Source organism: Oncorhynchus clarkii, chromosome 10, assembly GCF_045791955.1.
Source record: "Oncorhynchus clarkii lewisi isolate Uvic-CL-2024 chromosome 10, UVic_Ocla_1.0, whole genome shotgun sequence".
NCBI lineage: Eukaryota > Metazoa > Chordata > Actinopteri > Salmoniformes > Salmonidae > Oncorhynchus > Oncorhynchus clarkii.
In genome coordinates this window covers 49,831,800-49,852,734 of record NC_092156.1, presented here as the reverse complement: position 1 = coordinate 49,852,734, position 20,935 = coordinate 49,831,800, and positions in this window count along the sequence as shown.

The window sequence follows — 20,935 nt, the reverse complement described above, 5'->3', positions numbered from 1 at the left end:
TTGTGCAAGTTCTCCCACTTAAAAAGATGAGAGAGGCCTGTAATTTCCATCATAGGTACACTTCAACTATAACAGACAAAATGAGAAAAAAAATCCAGAAAATCACATTGTAGGATTTTTAATGAATTTATTTGCAAATTATGGTGGACAATAAGTATTTGGTCACCTACAAACAAGCAAGATTTCTGGCTCTCACAGACCTGTAACTTCTTCTTTAAGAGGCTCCTCTGTCCTCCACTCGTTACCTGTATTAATGGCACCTGTTTGAACTTGTTATCAGTATAAAAGACACCTGTCCACAACCTCAAACAGTCACACTCCAAACTCCACTATGGCCAAGACCAAAGAGCTGTCAAAGGACACCAGAAACAAAATTGTAGACCTGCACCAGGCTGGGAAGACTGAATCTGCAATAGGTAAGCAGGTTGGTTTGAAGAAATCAACTGTGGGAGCAATTATTAGGAAATGGAAGACATACAAGACCACTGATAATCTCCCTCGATCTGGGGCTCCATGCAAGATCTCACCCCGTGGGGTCAAAATGATCACAAGAACGGTGAGCAAAAATCAGGGACTCCAGGGACTCAAATCCTGCGGTGCCAGACGTGTCCCCCTGCTTAAGCCAGTACATGTCCAGGCCCGTCTGAAGTTTGCTAGAGAGCATTTGGATGATCCAGAAGAAGATTGGGAGAATGTCATATGGTCAGATGAAACCAAAATATAACTTTTTGGTAAAAACTAAACTCGCCGTGTTTGGAGGACAAAGAATGCTGAGTTGCATCCAAAGAACACCATACCTACTGTGAAGCATGGGGGTGGAAACATCATGCTTTGGGGCTGTTTTTCTGCAAAGGGACCAGGACGACTGATCTGTGTAATGGAAAGAATGAATGGGGCCATGTATCGTGAGATTTTGAGTGAAAACCTCCTTCCATCAGCAAGGGCATTGAAGATGAAACGTGGCTGGGTCTTTCAGCATGACAATGATCCCAAACACACCGCCCGGGCAACGAAGGAGTGGCTTCGTAAGAAGCATTTCAAGGTCCTGGAGTGGCCTAAGCCAGTCTCCAGATCTCAACCCCATAGAAAATCTTTGGAGGGATGTTAAGGGAATTTTTTATCAATGATGACTAATTATGTATACATTTCAATCAGGACTGACTAATCAGAATACTATTATGTTACTGTATATGTACTAATCAGAATACTATTGTTACTGTATATGTATGAATTTTATTTTTAATCCTAGTACTGAATATAATGTGTGTAAATATAATCAAGAATTAGAACAATGACTGTCTGTACCATGGTAGAAATGAATGAACTTATAGCCAGTCTGGCTAGAAGGCTTATCTACACAAGCATGACCTTGGCTCTGTCATATATTATCTTAATAGTGAGAGACATGTGAGAACCATACAGCCATTGTACTAGAGCGGAGATGACACGGGCTGGTACTGAAACTAATGACGTCATTTTAAGTTTATAATCTGTGGTAAAATGTGTAAGGAGCAGTACTCTCGTGAATAAAAGCTGCTGGTTGACTTTAATACTGGGCTCTATCAATTTTATACAAATAAGGGTCATACAAATCCTTATGAATTGACAGAGTGTTTGATTTTAATTGGGTATTAAAACAGAGGAATTTAATTCCTGCAACAAGGGAGTTGAAAGTCTGTGTTGCCCAGCAACAGCCCCAAAACATCACTGCTCTAGAGGAGATCTGCATGGAGGAATGGGCCAAAATACCAGCAACAGTGTGTGAAAACCTTGTGAAGACTTACAGAAAATGTTTGACCTCTGTCATTGCCAACAGAGTATATAACAAAGTATTGAGATAAACTTTTGTTATTGACCAAATACTTATTTTCCACCATAATTTGCAAATAAATTCATTAAAAATCCTACAATGTGATTTTCTGGATTTTTTTCTCTCATTTTGTCTGTCATAGTTGAAGTGTACCTATGAGGAAAATTACAGGCCTCTCTCATCTTTTTAAGTGGGAGAACTTGCACAATTGGTGGCTGACTAAATACTTTTTTGACCCACTGTAGGTATGGGTAAAGTGGCTTTGCATAGGTAATAAGTAGTAGCTAGTAGCAGCAGTAAAGAATAGTCCGGGTGGCCATTTGATACATTTTTCAGCAGTCTTATGGTTTGGGGCAGAAGGAGGATCAGACCCTTTTTTTCAATTTTCGCCTAAAATGACATACCCATATCTAACTGCCTGTAGCTCAGGACCTGAAACACAGATATGCATATGAAAGTAAACACTTTGACGTTTGTGGAAATGTGAAATGAATGTATTAGAATATAACACATTAGATCTGGTAAAAGATAATACAACAAAAAAATTAGTGTTTTTTTTTCAACATTGAAATGCAAGAGAAAGGCCAATATATGATTTAGGAATCTAGACGTAATTTAGATTATCGTGTCTGAGCAAAGTTTTAGACTTATCGAATTGCATTTCTGTTCAAAATGTTGTATCAAGACTGCCCAAATGTGCCTAATTGGTTTATTCATACATTTTCAAGTTCATATGATGAGGCTCCCACGCTGAGGTCTGTCCAACGCTGGTCCGACCAAGCTGACTCCACACTCCAAGACTGCTTCCATCACGTGGACTGGGAGATGTTTCGTATTGCGTCAGATAACAACATTGACGAATACGCTGATTCGGTGTGCGAGTTCATTAGAACGTGCGTTGAAGATGTCGTTCCCATAGCAACGATTAAAACATTCCCTAACCAGAAACCGTGGATTGATGGCAGCATTCGTGTGAAACTGAAAGCGCGAACCACTGCTTTTAATCAGGGAAAAGTGTCTGGTAACATGACCGAATACAAACAGTGCAGCTATTCCCTCCGCAAGGCTATCAAACAAGCTAAGCGCCAGTACAGAGACAAAGTAGAATCTCAATTCAACGGCTCAGACACAAGAGGCATGTGGCAGGGTCTACAGTCAATCACGGACTACAGGAAGAAATCCAGCCCAGTCACGGACCAGGATGTCTTGCTCCCAGGCAGACTAAATAACTTTTTTGCCCGCTTTGAGGACAATACAGTGCCACTGACACGGCCTGCAACGAAAACATGCAGTCTCTCCTTCACTGCAGCCGAGGTGAGTATAAGACATTTAAACGTGTTAACCCTCGCAAGGCTGCAGGCCCAGACGGCATCCCCAGCCGCGCCCTCAGAGCATGCGCAGACCAGCTGGCCGGTGTGTTTACGGACATATTCAATCAATCCCTATACCAGTCTGCTGTTCCCACATGCTTCAAGAGGGCCACCATTGTTCCTGTTCCCAAGAAAGCTAAGGTAACTGAGCTAAACGACTACCGCCCCGTAGCACTCACATCCGTCATCATGAAGTGCTTTGAGAGACTAGTCAAGGACCATATCACCTCCACCCTACCTGACACCCTAGACCCACTCCAATTTGCTTACCGCCCAAATAGGTCCACAGACGATGCAATCTCAACCACACTGCACACTGCCCTAACCCATCTGGACAAGAGGAATACCTATGTGAGAATGCTGTTCATTGACTACAGCTCGGCATTCAACACCATAGTACCCTCCAAGCTCGTCATCAAGCTCGAGACCCTGGGTCTCGACCCCGCCCTGTGCAACTGGGTACTGGACTTCCTGACGGGCCGCCCCCAGGTGGTGAGGGTAGGCAACAACATCTCCTCCCCGCTGATCCTCAACACTGGGGCCCCACAAGGGTGCGTTCTGAGCCCTCTCCTGTACTCCCTGTTCACCCACGACTGCGTGGCCACGCACGCCTCCAACTCAATCATCAAGTTTGCGGACGACACAACAGTGGTAGGCTTGATTACCAACAACGACGAGACGGCCTACAGGGAGGAGGTGAGGGCCCTCGGAGTGTGGTGTCAGGAAAATAACCTCACACTCAACGTCAACAAAACTAAGGAGATGATTGTGGACTTCAGGAAACAGCAGAGGGAACACCCCCCTATCCACATCGATGGAACAGTAGTGGAGAGGGTAGCAAGTTTTAAGTTCCTCGGCATACACATCACAGACAAACTGAATTGGTCCACTCACACAGACAGCATCGTGAAGAAGGCGCAGCAGCGCCTTTTCAACCTCAGGAGGCTGAAGAAATTCGGCTTGTCACCAAAAGCACTCACAAACTTCTACAGATGCACAATCGAGAGGATCCTGGCGGGCTGTATCACCGCCTGGTATGGCAACTGCACCGCCCTCAACCGTAAGGCTCTCCAGAGGGTAGTGAGGTCTGCACAACGCATCACCGGGGGCAAACTACCTGCCCTCCAGGACACCTACACCACCCGATGTCACAGGAAGGCCATAAAGATCATCAAGGACATCAACCACCCGAGCCACTGCCTGTTCACCCCGCTATCATCCAGAAGGCGAGGTCAGTACAGGTGCATCAAAGCTGGGACCGAGAGACTGAAAAACAGCTTCTATCTCAAGGCCATCAGACTGTTAAACAGCCACCACTAACACTGAGTGGCTGCTGCCAACACACTGACACTGACTCAACTCCAGCCACTTTAATAATGGGAATTGATGGGAAATGATGTAAATATATCACTAGCCACTTTAAACAATGCTACCTTATATAATGTTACTTACCCTACATTAATCATCTCATATGCATACGTATATACTGTACTCTATATCATCGACTGTATCCTTATGTAATACATGTATCACTAGCCACTTTAAACTATGCCACTTTGTTTACATACTCATCTCATTTGTACATACTGTACTCGATACCATCTACTGTATCTTGCCTATGCTGCTCTGTACCATCACTCATTCATATATCCTTATGTACATATTCTTTATCCCCTTACACTGTGTACAAGACAGTAGTTTTGGAATTGTTAGTTAGATTACTTGTTATTACTGCATTGTCGGAACTAGAAGCACAAGCATTTCGCTACACTCGCATTAACATCTGCTAACCATGTGTATGTGACAAATAAAACATTTGATTTGATTTGATTTTGATTTGATTTCATAACTATGCACTCTCTTTAAACAATAGCATGGTATTATTTCACTGTAATAGCTACTGTAAATTGGACAGTGCAGTTAGATTAACAAGAATTTAAACTTTCTGCCCATATCAGATATGTCCTTGTTACTTAAAACGTTATGCTAATCACATTAGTGCACGTTAGTTCAACCATCCTGTGGGGGGACACCGATCCCGTAGAGGTTAATGATGGTGTTGGAGATGTGCTTGGCCATACAGTCGTGGGTGAACAGGGAGTACAGGATAGGACTAAGCACGCACCCCTGAGGTGCACCCTTGTTGAGGAGCAGCCTCGCAGATGTGTTGTTGCCTACCCTTGCCACCTGGGGGTGACCCGTCAGGAAGTCGAGGATCCAGTTGCAGAGGGAGGTGTTTAGTCCCAGGGTCCTTAGCTTAGTGATGAGCTTTGTGGCCACTATAGTGTTGAACGCTGAGCTGTAGTCAACGAACAGCATTCTCACATAGGTGTTCCTTTTGTCCAGGTGGGAAAGGGCAGTGTGGAGTGCAATTGAGATTGCATCATCTGTGGAGCTGTTGGGACGGTGTGCGAATGGGACTGGGTTTAGGGTTTCCGGGATGATGGTGTTGATGTGAGCCATGACCAGCCTTTCAAAGCACTTCATGGCTACCGACATGAGTGCTACGAGGCAGTAGTCTTTTAGGCAGGTTGCCTTCGCTTTCTTGGGCACAGGGACTAGGGTGGTCTGATTGAAACATATAGGTATTACAGACTCGGTCAGGGAGAGGTTGAAAATGTCAGAAGACACATGCCAGTTGGTCCGCTGTCAGTGTGACCATCGGGTTCTTGGTCACCTCCCTGACCAAGGCCCTTCTTCCCCGATTGCTCAGTTTGGCCGGGCGGGCCAGCTCTAGGAAGAGCCTTGGTAGTTCCAAACTTCTTCCATTTTAGAATGATGGAGGCCACTGTGTTTTTGGGACCTTCAATGCTGCAGACATTTTTTGGTACCCTTCCCCAGATCTGTGCCTCAACACAATCCTGTCTCGGAGCTCTACAGACAATTCCTTCGACCTCATGGTTTTTGCTCTGACATGCACTGTCAACTGTGGGACCTTATATAGACAGGTGTGTGCCTTTCCAAATAATGTCCAATCAATTGAATTTACCTTTAGTGGACTCCAATCAAGTTGTAGAAACCTGAACCAGGTTTTCCACTAGGATTTTTCCTGTGCTTAGCTCCATTCTGTTTCTTTTTTATCCTGGAAAACTCCCCAGTCCTTAATGATTACAAGCATACCCATAACATGATGCAGCCACCACTATGCTTGAACATATGGAGAGGGGTACTCAGTAATATGTTGTATTGGATTTTCCCCAAACCTAACACGTTGTATTCATGGAAATAAGTTAATTGCTTTGCCACATTTTTTGCAGTATTTTTGCAACTTTTTGTTGCAAACAGGAGGCATGTTTTGTAATATTTTTATTCTGTACAGGCTTACTTATTTTCACGCTGTCAATTAGGTTAGTGTTATGGAATAACTACAGTACATGTTGATCCATCATCCTCAGTTTTTTCCTTTCACAGCCAGTCAACTTTGTAACTGTTTTAAAGCCACCATTGGACTCATTGTGAAATCCCTGAGCAGTTTCCTTCCTCTCCGACAACTGAGTTAGGAAGGACGCCTGTGTCTTTGTAGTGAATGGGTGTAATTAATAATTTCACCATGCTCAAAGGGATATTCTATGTCTGTTTTGTTTTACCCATCTACCAATAGGTTTTCTTCTTTGCGAGGCATTGGAAAACTTCTCTTTGTGGTTGAATCTGTTCAACGGAGGCATTTTACAGATACTTGTTTGTGTGCGGTACAGAGATGAGGTAGTCATTGAAAAATCACGTTAAACACTGTTATTGCACACAGAGTGAGTCCATGCACATTATTATGGGACTTGTTAAGCAAATGTTTACTCCTAAACTTATTTAGGCTTGCCATAACAAAAGCGGTGAATACTTATTGACTCAAGGCATTTTTTATTAATTTGTAAAAATGTACAAAAACATAATTCCACTTGACATTATGGGGTAGTGTGTTGGCCAGCGACACAACATCTCAATTTAATCTATTTTAAATTCAGGCTGCAACGCAACAAAATGTGGGAAAAGTCAAGGGGTGTGAATACTTTCTCAAGGCATTGTAAGTTAACTAAATCTTTTGGCTGGCTGATGGTGCTTATTGACTGAGTAATATTGAACTGCAGTTACTGTAAATTCTTAACTATCTGGCTATTGCTTACACATACAACAATATCCAATGAAGCTTTGTCAGTGCTGATGTGTGTGTGTGTGTGTGTGTGTGTGTGTGTGTGTGTGTGTGTGTGTGTGTGTGTGTGTGTGTGTGTGTGTGTGTGTGTGTGTGTGTGTGTGTGTGTGTGTGTGTGTATTTTCAAACAGTTTGACATGAGGTGTTTTCCACCTCCTCATGAATTCACATAGAAGTAGCACATTTCACTGTGGCGAACAATTTACATTTGAGGCATGCTATGCTAATGTAAGGCGAGGACTAGATAGATGAGCCAGACAAGTTTGCAGACATTTGCGCATCTCCAGTCAGAACAGAACCTGCACTAACTTTTTCCCCTGGCTCATTTTCCGTCTGGCGCCCGAATTGCCTTCATTGTTGTTTTCCTTACTTATAATAAATTTACACGTGTGGGTTCCTATCAAAGTGTGTGCCTTATTACATTATAGTAATCGTTTCTGTATAACTTATGTTGTTTCTACTGTATCACACCGCATAAACAGTTGAAGTCGAAGTTTACATACACCTTAGCCAAATACATTTAAACTCAGTTTTTCACAATTCCTGATATTTAATCCTATAAAGAATTCCCTGTCTTAGGTCAGTTAGGATTGCCACTTTATTTTAAGAATGTGAAATGTCAGAATAATAGTAGAGAGAATGACTTATTTCAGCTTTTATTTCTTTCACCACAAACCCAGTGGGTCAGAAGTTTACATACACTCAATTAGTATTTGGTAGCATTGCCTTTAAATTGTTTAACTTGGGTCAAACGTTTCAGGTAGCCTTCCACAAGCTTTCCACAATAAGTTGGGTGAATTTTGGCCCATTCCTTCTGACAGAGCTGGTGTACCTGAGGCAGGTTTGTAGGCCTCCTTGTTCACAAGCTTTTTCAATTCTGCCCACATATTTTCTATAGGGTTGAGGTCAGGGCTTTGTTATGGCCACTCCAATACATTGACTTTGTTGTCCTTAAGCCATTTTTCCACAACTTTGGAAGTATGCTTGGGCTAATGTCAATTTGGAAGACCCATTTGCGACCAATCTTTAACTGATGTCTTGAGATGTTGCTTCAATATATCCACATAATTTTCCTACCTCATGATGCCATCTATTTTGTGAAGTGCACCAGTCCCTCCTGCAGCAAAGCACACACACAACATGATGCTGCCACCCCTGTGTTTCACGGTTGGGATGGTGTTCTTCGGCTTGCAAGCCTCCCCCTTTTTCCTACGAACATAATTATGGTTATTCTGGCCAAACAGTTCTATTTTTGTTTCATCAGACCAGAGGATATTTCTCCAAAAAGTACCATCTTTGTCCCCATGTGCAGTTGCAAACCGTAGTCTGGCTTTTTTATGGCGGTTTTGGAGCAGTGGCTTCTTCCTTGCTGAGCGGCCTTTCAAGTTATGTCGATATAGGACTCGTTTTACTGTGGATATAGATACTTTTGTACCTGTTTCCTCCATCTTCACAAGGTCCTTTGCTGTTGTTCTGGGATTGATTTGCACTTTTAGCACCAAAGTACGTTCATCTTTAGGAAACAGAATGCGTCTCCTTCCTGAGCGGTATGGTTGCATGGTCCCAAGGTACCTTCAGTCATTTGGAAATTGCTCCCAAGGATGAACCAGACTTGTGGAGGTAACCCATTTTTTTCTGAGGTCTTGGCTGCTTTCTTTAGATTTCCCATGATGTCAAGCAAAGAGGAACTGAGTTTGAAGGTAGGCTTTGAAATACATCCACAGGTACACCTCCAATTGACTCAAATTATGTCTATAAGCCTATTAGAAGCTTCTAAAGCCATGACATCATTTTCTGGAATTTTCCAAGCTGTTTAAAGGCACAGTCAATTCAGTGTATGTAAACTTCTGATCCACTGGAATTGTGATACAGTGAATTATAAATGAAATAATCTGCCTGTAAACAATTGTTGGAAAAATGACTTGTGTCATGCACAAAGTAGATGTCCTAACCAAATGTGTGGCGTGGTTGAAAAACGAGTTTTAATGACTCCAACCTAAGTGTATGTAAACTTCCGACTTCAACTGTACACTTGACATTATGGTGTAGTGTGTTGGCCAGTGACACAACATCTCAATTTAATCTATTTTAAATTCAGGCTGTAACACAAGTTGCGTCGTACTGCAGCACAGCTTGCGGGCTGCTGCAAAATTATAAAGTGTCAGCCATTGTTGCCATTAATGCTAGTAAGTGCTAGTTTGCCCACCAGAGGGCATCTTTGAGAAGCTAAATTATAAAAATGGCATGGAGCTGTAGGCCTAAAATGCTGACCAAACCCGCTTGCGCGTGTGCGCCAACGCGCGCATTTTGACTTTGTACCCCCACACCAGACACGATCAGGACACGCAGATGGAAATATCAAAAGAAACTCTGAACCAATTATATTAATTTGGGAACAGGTCGAAAGCATTAAACATTTATGGCAATTTAGCTAGCTAGCTTGCTGTTGCTAGCTAATTTGTCCTGGGATATAAACATTGGGTTGTTATTTTACCTGAAATGCACAAGGTCCTTTACTCTGACAATAATCCACAGATAAAATTGTAAACCGAATTTGTTTCTCGTCATCTCTCCTCCTTCCTTTAGGCTTCTTTTTCTTCTTTGGACTTTATATGATGGTTGGCAACCAACGTTACAGACTGGATTGTGGACATCAGTTCATCTTTCTTTCACCCATGTGGGTATATGCTCCTAAAAAACTATGAGGAGATTTGAAAGGCAGGACTTGCAGGCATTGAGCGTCACAAATAGAACCAAGTTCTATTTTAGCGCCTGGCCATGCAGACGCTAGCTATCTTGCCGAGCCATGATTGAATTACATGTATGTGTACATTTATTTTTGCAAACCACGTTTCCGGTCTGGTCAGCATGTAAGAGTCAAAGGGAGCCTTGAATAGAACAGACTATATGGGATTGTTTTTTTTTTTTAGAAATGTAGCTTAATTAATTAAATTGATGAATGTTATTCTATCCCAAGAAAAACGAAAATGCTTTCCTTATTGCAGGTGTTTTAGCGTAACTTACTTATTGGCATAAAGGCCTACTTCAATATACAGTAAATCAATCAATGACTCATTAATTTGTGCATGTCATCAAACAGCATACAAGTCATCCATGTCTTTAAATACAGTCAAGTATTTTAGTTCTAAAACTAAATAACAAAGGGAGCCTTGATTCATTTTACAATCACGGCTAAAGCGATTTAATTAAGGGTTTCAGTTAGGAGAATAAGGCACTGTACAAGGTGACCGGTAGGGAGTAGGCCTAGGCTACTAAGTGACTGCGAGTGAAGAGCAAAATAATCCTTACATTTCCACATAAAAATCTGATTGATTTATAAAGACCAGTCCCCATGCTCTGTCATTCAGTTCTATTTATTCCCATGGTAAATCGTTATGGATCCATCCAGATGTGATTAGAAAACAGTGCATTTGGTGGGCTATGTAAAAGAGATCGGAGAAGTGACATGCCTCGCAAACATCCATTAATACTCTCCATTTAAAAACCCTAAACTTGGCAAGAGTCTATTGTCCTGCTGATAGCCCATCAAGGGTGATTGGCTTCTAGCCCATCAAGGACACGTTGTTTGCAGAGTTCACAAACAGGAGGTGGCGTTCCAGAGCTCACAGGTGTGCCTGGCATGGGTTGCGACTCGATCTCGTTCCTCGCCCTCTTCAGCATGTCATTCCCCGCCTGACTCTCCGACAGTGCTGCCTGACTCTCCGCCAATAACGCCTGGCTCTGGACCAATGCATCAGCTGTCGCTTGTATCTCTGCCCTCAGAGAATGTTTCTCTTTCTGCTGGTCTGCCTTCAATGACTCGATCTCAGTCTTCAAAGTTTGAATCTGATACATGTGCACCTTCATCAGATGAGCCACAACTTGTCGGCTAAAGCGATTTAATTCATCAATAATGCATTTTAACGTTTTTAATATTGAAGAGCAAAATAATTCTAACATTTCTAAATAAAAATCTGATTGATTTATCGAGACCGGTCCACATGCTCTGTCATTCAGGGATATTTATTCCCATGGTAATTCGTTATGGAGCCATCCAGATGTGGTTAGAAAACAGCGCATTTGGTGGGCTATGCAAAAGAGATGGGAGAAGTGACATGCCTCCCAAACATCCATGAATACATTTAAAGTCCCTAAACAAGTCCCTTTACACTTGTGTGTGTATACGGTATTTGTTGTGATACTTGTTAGATATTACTGCATGGTCGGAACTAGAAGCACAAGCATTTCGCTACACTCGCATTAACATCTGCTAACAACGTTGTATGTGACAAATAACATTTGATTTGACTCGGCAAGAGTCTATTGTCCTGCTGATAGTTGAAATAAACATCTGCATTTTGAGAATATTTGTGTCATTATTTGATTAACTAAAGCATGAAGATGTTGATGAACAAATACTGTACAGTACTATATATGCTTCATCCGACATTTTGTGGTTGCATGAGATTTGGAGTTAGAAATGTAAAACTTTAGAGTACTTAAGACATTGCAAGTTGGGGGGATTCTTTTTTTTACACCTAGCCAAGCTATTAGACTATCCTTTTGTAAAAGGTATGTAGAGTCTATTGTCCTGCAAATAGCTCATCATGGAAACATTGTTTTCAGAATTCACAGCCTGCTACGCTTGTGAAAACAAAATGCCTCCAGCTGTCCACCACTAGTGTAAATAAAAACAGCATCTACACTGGTACAAATATATTATTGAATTCGCTTCTTTTAATACTAACATGTGGTTACCATGGTGAATAATCCAATACTAATTGGTATGACACGGCTCTGACACGGCTTCTAAATTAAAATACTTGCAGATCAATAAAAAGTTCCTGTTGCTGTAATTCAATTTAGAAGATTGGAAGATTCTAAATGAATATCTAAGAGTAATTTTTCATTAGGGCAAATCTGGTCTGTGATATTGAGTAAAACCTTACAGAGAATATCCAAGGGATGTTAAATAATTATAATGCAGGCTCAATAGTAATAATAATAATCTTCGGGTAACAGATCGGCCCTCAGAACTCATTAAGAGTTTCTATCTTCAATATAATAATTAATTCAGAAGGCTAAACCCATAGCTTTTAGGCCTGCAGTCGGTTATAATAATCCATGCGTTCTGGGAATGTTAAGAAGTCCAAAAGTTGTGGATGGAGTTATAATTGTGGCTGTCAGAAGTATTAAAATCAATGTCAGCCTTTAAATGCTTTATTATCCAAATGTTTAAAGTGCATGTGGGCGACGGAGAGAAAGAAAATTGTGTAGTTAAGGACACCATGCAGAGAATGATGCAGGCGCTGGAGATATAATAAATGAGTACATAAAAAAAGATCAAATAAAGCTTGCAACACACATCCTATTATTCATTATGAATAGGATTTATTTTGTTTACATTCTTCATTGTAACCATAATGTCACAAATTATTTAACACCAACATGAGCAGATAAATTTGGTCAGGTCAAAACAGTTCTTTATTAAAAGACTATCAGAAAGAATGTTTGTACTATATATCCTACCAACGGGACTTTAAAAACTGTAATATCTTATGTTTCACAGAGTCGTGGCTGAACGATGACATGAATAACATACAGCTGACAGGTTTTAAGCTTTTTTGGCAGGATAGAACAGGGGCCTCTGGTAAGACAGGGGGTGGCGGTCTATGTATATTTGTAAACAATAGCTGGTGGACGAAATCTAAGGAAGTCTCAAGGTTTTGCTCGCCTGAGGTAGTGTATCTCATGATAAGCTGAAGACCACATTATTTACCAAGAGTTTTCATCTGTATTTTTCGCAGCTGTCCACCTACCACCACAAACCGATGCTGGCACTAAGACCACACTCAATGAGCTTTATACATCCATAAGCAAACAGGCTCCGAAACACCGGCTCCGACGCTCGTTGGATGTGGCAGGGCTTGCAAACTATTACAGACAACAAAGGGAAGCACAGCACAGCCTACCAGACAAGCTAAATTACTTCTATGCTCGCTTTTGAGGCAAGTAACACTGAAGCATGTATGAGAGCATCAGCTGTTCTGGATGACTGTGTGATCACGCTCTCCGTAGCGCGTCTGATTAAGACCTTCAAACAGGTCAACATTCACAAGGCCGCAGGGCCAGACGGATTACCAGGACGTGTATGCCGAGCATGCGCTGACCAACTGGCAAGTGTCTTCACTGACATTTTCAACCTGTCCCTGCCTGAGTCTGTAAACCAACATGTTTCAAACAGACCACCATCGGCCCTATGCCCTGTGCCCGTACCACTCACATCTGTTGTCATGAAGTGCTTTGAAAGGCTGGTTATGGCTCACATCAACACCATTATTCCAGAAACCCTAGACCCACTGTCTGCAGCAGGATGGCCCTTCGTGGATGGACTTTGAGGGGTGTGGTGCTCCTCCAGCAGCTCTCTCATGAGGTTCTCTCTGTACTTTTGGTAGGTAATCACCTCACTTGTGGGGGAGAGGGGGTGGAAAGGATAAGTGAGTGGGCAGGTGGGTGAGACATTGTCAATATAATTGTATAATGGAACTGTATGGTATTTGTATATCCAATTACAAAAAATACCTTGTTCAGTAATCATCTCACCTGTTAGCTGACTGTAAATTATGTGGCCATTGAAGACAGCAGTGTCGATCAGATGGAAAAATATATTCTTACACCACCTGGCATTTTCCCAATGGCATTCCACAAAGCTGTTTATCATGTCTGACATGGTTGCTATATGGACAGTGGAAAGGACATGGGCTCGTTTGTCATGCCACTTTACTGCCAGCTGTCGACCTTCGTCCTTGAACTGGAAGATGCTGGAAGAGTGTGGGTCTGCTGTACCAATTGTCGTACGAGGCTTAGCTACAATGCTACAGTTGTCAACAACTGTTGTCCCTGACGCATCCACTAGATAGAGCCATTTTAGGCCTAGCTACTCCATCTAGCCACAATGGTAGAAACGTAAACCAACCATCTGTTGCGTCAAATCATCAGTAGAATAATAGCAATACGCACCACTTGTATCAATAAATTACTATCAAAATAGTTTGTGTGGTAATCATTACCTTATTTACTGTTTTTTATTCACATTTTCAAGTAGTGGTGATAAATGATGCATTCCGATTCTTGCATAGATTGTAATGGACACGTGTAAAATACTTAAAAGGTTGTATTGACTACGCTAAGATATTTGCCAGATATGTGTGGAGCCATGTTGGTTGACATAATTCAATGCATTCTGGGTATCACCAGAGAGGAAGAGGCAAAGCAGAAGGTTTTACTATCCATCTCCAAAACTGTCCAAAATAAGCCCAATGTGTTTCTATTGGCTTATTTTGTACCTAAGGCTATTGCCTGCCTTCCCGCCTTTGGGACAACGTTAGGGCAGAGACATGAGCACCTCGTCGTTATAGAGTGTATTCGGAAAGTATTCAGACCTTGACTTTTTCCACATTTTCTTATGTTACAGCCTTATTCTAAAATGAGTTCAATTGTTTTTTTCCTCATCAATCTACACACATTACCACATAATCACAAAACAAAAACAGGTTTTTAGATATTTTTGCAAATGTATAAACAAATTCTAAACTGAAATATTACATTTACATAAGTATTCAGACCCTTTACTCAGTACTTTGTTGAAGCAATGATTACAGCTTTGAGTCTTCTTCGGTATGACGCTACAAGCTTGGCACACCTGTATTTGGGGAGTTTCTCCCATTCTTCTTTGCAGATCCTCTCAAGCTCTGTCGGGTTGGATGGGGAGCGTTGTTAGACATCTATTTTCAGGGCTCTCCAGAGATGGTCGATTGGGTTCAAGTCCGGGCTCTGGCTGGGCCACAAGGAAATTCAGAAACTTGTCCTGAAGCCACTCCTGCACTGTCTTGGCTGTGTGCTTAGGGTTGATGTCCTGTTGGAAGGTTAACATTTGCCCCAATCTGAGGTCCTGAGCGCTCTGGAGCAGATTTTCATCAAGGATCTCTCCGTACTTTGCTCGTGTGTGTAGATTGATAAGGGGGGGGGAAATGATGTTATCAATTTTAGAATAAGGTTGTAAGTTAACAAAATGAGGAGAAAGTCAAGGTGTCAGGATACTTTCAAAATTCATTGTATATAAACTCAGCAAAAAAAGAAACGTCCCTTCTTCAGGAACCTGTCTTTCAAAGATAATTCGTAAAAATCCAAACAACTTCACAGATCTTCATTTTAAAAGGGTTTAAACACTGTTTCCCATGCTTGTTTAATGAACCATAAACAATTAATGAACATGCACCTGTGGAACGGTCGTTAAGACACTAACAGCTTACAGATGGCAGGCAATTAGTCTTAGTTATGAAATCCTAGGACACTAAAGAGGCCTTTCTACTGACTGAAAAACAGCAAAAGAAAGAGCCCAGGGTCCCTGCTCATCTGCGTGAACGTGCCTTAGGCATGCTGCAAGGAAGCATGAGGACTGCAGATGTGGCCAGGGCAATAAATTGCAATGTCCCAAGACAGGGAGACATGACGGACAAGCTGATCGTCCTCGCAGTGGAAGACCACGTGTAACAACACGTGCACAGGATCGGTACATCAGAACATCAAACCTGCGGGGATAGGTACAGGATGGCAACAACAGCTGCCCGAGTTACACCAGGAACACACCATCCCTCCATCAGCGTTCAGACTGTCCGCAATAGGCTGAGAGAGGCTGGACTGAGGGCTTGTAGGCCTGTTGTAAAGGCAGGTCCTCACCAGACATCACTGGCAACAACGTCACCTATGGGCACAAACCCACCGACACTGGACCAGACAGGACTGGCAAAAAGTGCTCTTCACTGACGAGTCGCGGTTTTGTCTCACCAGGGGTGATGGTCGGATTCGCGTTTATCGTTGAAGGAATGAACATTACACCGAGATCTGTACTCTGGAGCGGGATCGAATTGGAGGTGGAGGGTCCGTCATGGTCTGGGGCGGTGTGTCACAGCATCATCTGAACTTGTCAATGCAAGCAAATCTCAACACTGTGCGTTACAGGGAAGACATCCTCCTCCCTCATGTGGTACACTTCCTGCAGGCTAATCCTGACATGGCCCTCCAGCATGACAATGCCACCAGCCATACTGCTCGTTCTGTGCGTGATTTCCTGCAAGACAGGAATGTCAGTGTTCTGCTATAGCCAGCGAAGAGCCCAGATCTCAATCCCGTTGAGCATGTCTGAGACCTGTTGGATTGGAGGGTGAGGGCTAGGGCCATTCCCCCCAGAATTGTCCGGGAACTTGCAGGTGCCTTGTTGGAAGAGTGGGGTAACATCTCACAGGAAGAACTGGCATATCTGGTGCATTCCATGAGGAGGAGATGCACTGCAGTACTTAATGCAGCTGGTGGCCACACCAGATACTGACTGTTACTTTTGATTTTGACTCCCCTTTTGTTCAGGGACACATTATTCAATTTCTGTTAATCACATGCCTGTGGAACTTGTTCAGTTTATGTCTCATTTGTGGAATCTTGTTATGTTCATACAAATATTTACACATGTTAAGTTTGCTGTAAATAAAATGCAGGTGACAGTGAGAGGACATTTCTTTTTTTTGCTGAGTTTAAATCTCTGGTGTCACGTAAACGACTGTCAGACCAAAGATGTCGAGTAAACTTCCAGAAGTGAATGATGTAGACTTCACACCCCTTCGCCTCAACATGCATACTGCAAACAGACCCATCTCATCTTGTCACCTATTCTTTTCTTTGGTTGACGCAGAAACACAAACATGGCGGCATGCACAAGCTACCCACCGTCTGATTAATTTCGACCTGTTTTACTCAATTATTTTGATCACTGGTGAGCTCACCCATCATATAACTTGATAATTTGTAATAGTCATTGCTATTAGCTAATACATACTATGACTTCTGTCAGCCAAGAGTTACCTAAATATTACAGCAGCTTTCCTCAGAATAATGTAGCCTACATTTTCCGATTTGGATGAGAACTGCTACGTCTGAACATCTGCATCCAAAAATAAACAACTCACATTAAGGACATAAAGTTGTAAAGACTGTGTTACTGCAAAATGTTTGTGAAAAAACTGTGTGGTCAGCTCAAATGCTGACTGATGTGTCAACTGTAACGAGAAGTTTCTAATGTTCTAATCACACCGGTTGAGCGTACGCTGCATGGTTCACAGTAGAATCATCACACCCGTGTGTTTGTACATGTCATTAAGCTACTGTAGCAGTCAGTGTTTGTGTTAGTGTGTGTGTGTGTAATCATTATTTTTGGACCGATATAATGTATGAATTAAATTAATGAAATGCACTAGAAAATGAATATAGTTGCTTGAAACAACAATTAATTAACAGCCTCAGGAGGCTGAAGAAATTTGGCTTGTCAACTAAAACCCTCAAGCTTTTACAGATGCACAATTGAGAGCTTACTGTCGGGCTGTATCACCGCCTGGTACGGCAAACGGTAGCAAAGAGGTAATAACAAATCGTTAGCGATTATATTAATGCAGCAAACATACATACTGTGGCCACGTAATGCATTTTATAAAGGACAGCTACTGTGAGTTGCCATGTATAACACCGCACTGCGTGCATAACCATTCTAGCACTGCTGAGATGAGAAGGTCTCTACTTGGATCCAGGAAATGGGCTATCAGGAAGAACTTCAATTCCTGGTAGCTGAACCGGTTTACTCTCAAGCATCGCATTATAGATTGTGACATAAAACTAACACAGTAATGCTAACGTCGTGGTTTAGCGGTAATGTGCCAGACATCAAGGCATATGCTATTAGTGCCACCCAAAGACCTGGGTTCGCCACCCTGTCTCCCTGTCACTCGTTTTCCTCCTGTCTTGGTAATTGTAAAATATCCCAATAAAAAATAATCTTAAAAATGTAAGAAAACATGCACAGCCGCATATCATACTGTAGTTTGTTGTTATAGTGGTTGCATGTAAAATGTACATAAACCACCAACACATTTCACTGCCTTCAGAAAGTATTCACACCCCTTGACTTGTTCCACATTTTGTTGTTACAGTCTGAATTTAAAATGGATTAAATTGATATTGTGTGTCACTGATCTACACACAATACCCCATAATGTCAAAGTGGAATATTTTTAGAAATTAATTGATAAAAAAAATGAAAAGTTGTCTTGAGTCAATACGTTTTGTATATATTCAGGATTTCACCATGAGGCCAATGGTGATTTTAAAACAGTGACAGAGTTGAATGGCTGTGATAGGAGATAACTGAGGATGGATCAACATTTTAGTTACTCCACAATACTAACATAAATTAAGGTGAAAAGAAGGAAGCCTGTACAGAATAAAAATATTCCAAAACATGCATTCTGTTTGCAATAAGGCACTAAAGTAAAAACGTGGCAAAGAAATTAACTTTTTGTCCAGAATACAAACTGTTATGTTTGGGGCAAATCCACCACAACGTCACTGAGTACTACTCTTACATTTAAATGGCAAGCATTGTGGTGGCTGCTAGGGCTGTTGCAGTGGTGTAAAGTACTTAAGTAAAAATACTTTAAAGATCTACTTAAGTAGTTTTTTTGGGTATCTGTACTTTACTATTTATATTTAACAATTTTTACCTCACTACATTGCTAAAGAAATGTATGCACTTTTTACTCCTTACATTTTCCCTGACACCCAAAAGTACTCATTACATTTTGAATGATTAGCGGGACAGAAATGGTCCAATTCACACTTATCAATAGAACATCCCTGGTCATCCCTACTGCCTCTGAATTTTAAATGATGTCTGAGTGTTGGAGTGTGACCCTGGCTATCCGTAAATAAATAAAAAAAACAAGAAAATTGTGCCGTCTGGTTTGCTTAATAAGTAATAAGGAATTTTAAATTATTTTACTTTTGATACTGAAGTATATTTTAGCAACTACATTTACTTTTGATACATGAGTATATTTAAAACCAAATATTTATACTAATTCAAGTAGTATTTTACTGGGTGACTTTCACTTTAGCAATTTTTTTATTAAGGTATTTTTACTTTTACTCAAGTAGATATATATTGTAAACCATATCCTAATAGCATTGACAACTTGGTTGTCGAACTGTGAGGCACTTTTCCCCAGAACTATCACTGAAGGTGACGCGGTCCAGGAGACCCGACGGGTGTGGTAGGAGGGCCATGTGGATGGTGTGACGAAAATTGCGTCCATATTGCATCCATATCACCGTAAATGCTGCACGGCCAATGCAGATGTTGGATTGACCATGCAGCGCCTTAAAGTTAAATAAAAGGTTAAAAAAAAGATGTACATTTTTAAAAAGCAAATTTATGCTTGCAATATGGACGGGGTGACGCAATTGCAGAGCCTCTGGAGGCATACAGATACCAAATTGAGCTCCGTACCGCATCGCTGTGCGCCTCTCAATTTTTGTAACAATGCGGAGGGCTCCGTATATCTCCGCATTGACATGGTTGGTTGATGACAGGTGAGAGCAGGAGGTCCTGTATAAACACAAACTCACTTCCTTGACAACTTCCTTCACAAAAGCTCTGCTATGCTCCGCGAAGTGCAAGAAGTATGATTGCCCTGACTTCTGCAGAGGCCATATCACCTTAAATGCTGCACAGCCAGTGCAGACATCAGATTGACAATGCAGCGCCTTTTAAAAACGCTTGGTGGCGCATCGGAGAGTTTCAAAAGACACGTCATAGGCTCATTGGTCCGTGGACAGAGCTCAGTTTTTATATCATACCTAATTATTGATGTATACTGAATGAAAATATAAACGCAACATGTAAAGTGTTAGTCCCATGTTTCATGAGCTGAAATACAAGATACCAGAAAGTTCCATATGCACAAAAAGCTTACTTAACTAAAATTGTGCACAAATGTGTTACCATCCATGTTAGTGAGCATTTCTCCTTTGCCAAAATAATACGTCAACCTGACAGGTGTGGCATATCAAGAAGCTAATTAAACAGCATGAGCATTACACAGGTGCACCTTGTGCTGGGGACAATAAAAGGCCACTCTAAAATGTGCAGTTTTGTCACACAACACAATGGCATAGATGTCTCAGGTTGAGGGAGCGTGAAATTAGCATGCTGACTGCAGGAATGTCCACCAGAGCTGTTGCCAGAGAATGTAATGTTCATTTCTCAACCATACGCCGCCTCCAACATAATTTGTGAGAATTTGGCAGTACATCCAACTGGCCTCACAACCACAGACCATGCTTAACCACGCCAGCCCAGGACCTCCATATTTCTGTCTGTTATAAAGCACTTTTGTGGGGGAAAACTCATTCTGAGTGGGTGGGCAGGGGCCCACCAATGGCTGTGCCCCTGCCCAGTCATGTGAAATCCATAGATTAGGCCCTAATGCATTTATTTTAATTGACTGATTTCCTTAAATGAACTGTATATAACTCAGTAAAATTGTTGAAATTGTTTGATGTTGCGTTTATATTTTTGTTCAGTATAGTTTATAGGCTCATGAGAAATGTCCAGATCCTGAAATGGGCAAAACTAGAAACTGTTCCCCATGGGTCATGACCACAGTGTAGATCATGAACTCGCAAATTTCACGAGACCGCGGCTGCCTTCCCACGATTAAATGTCTCTGT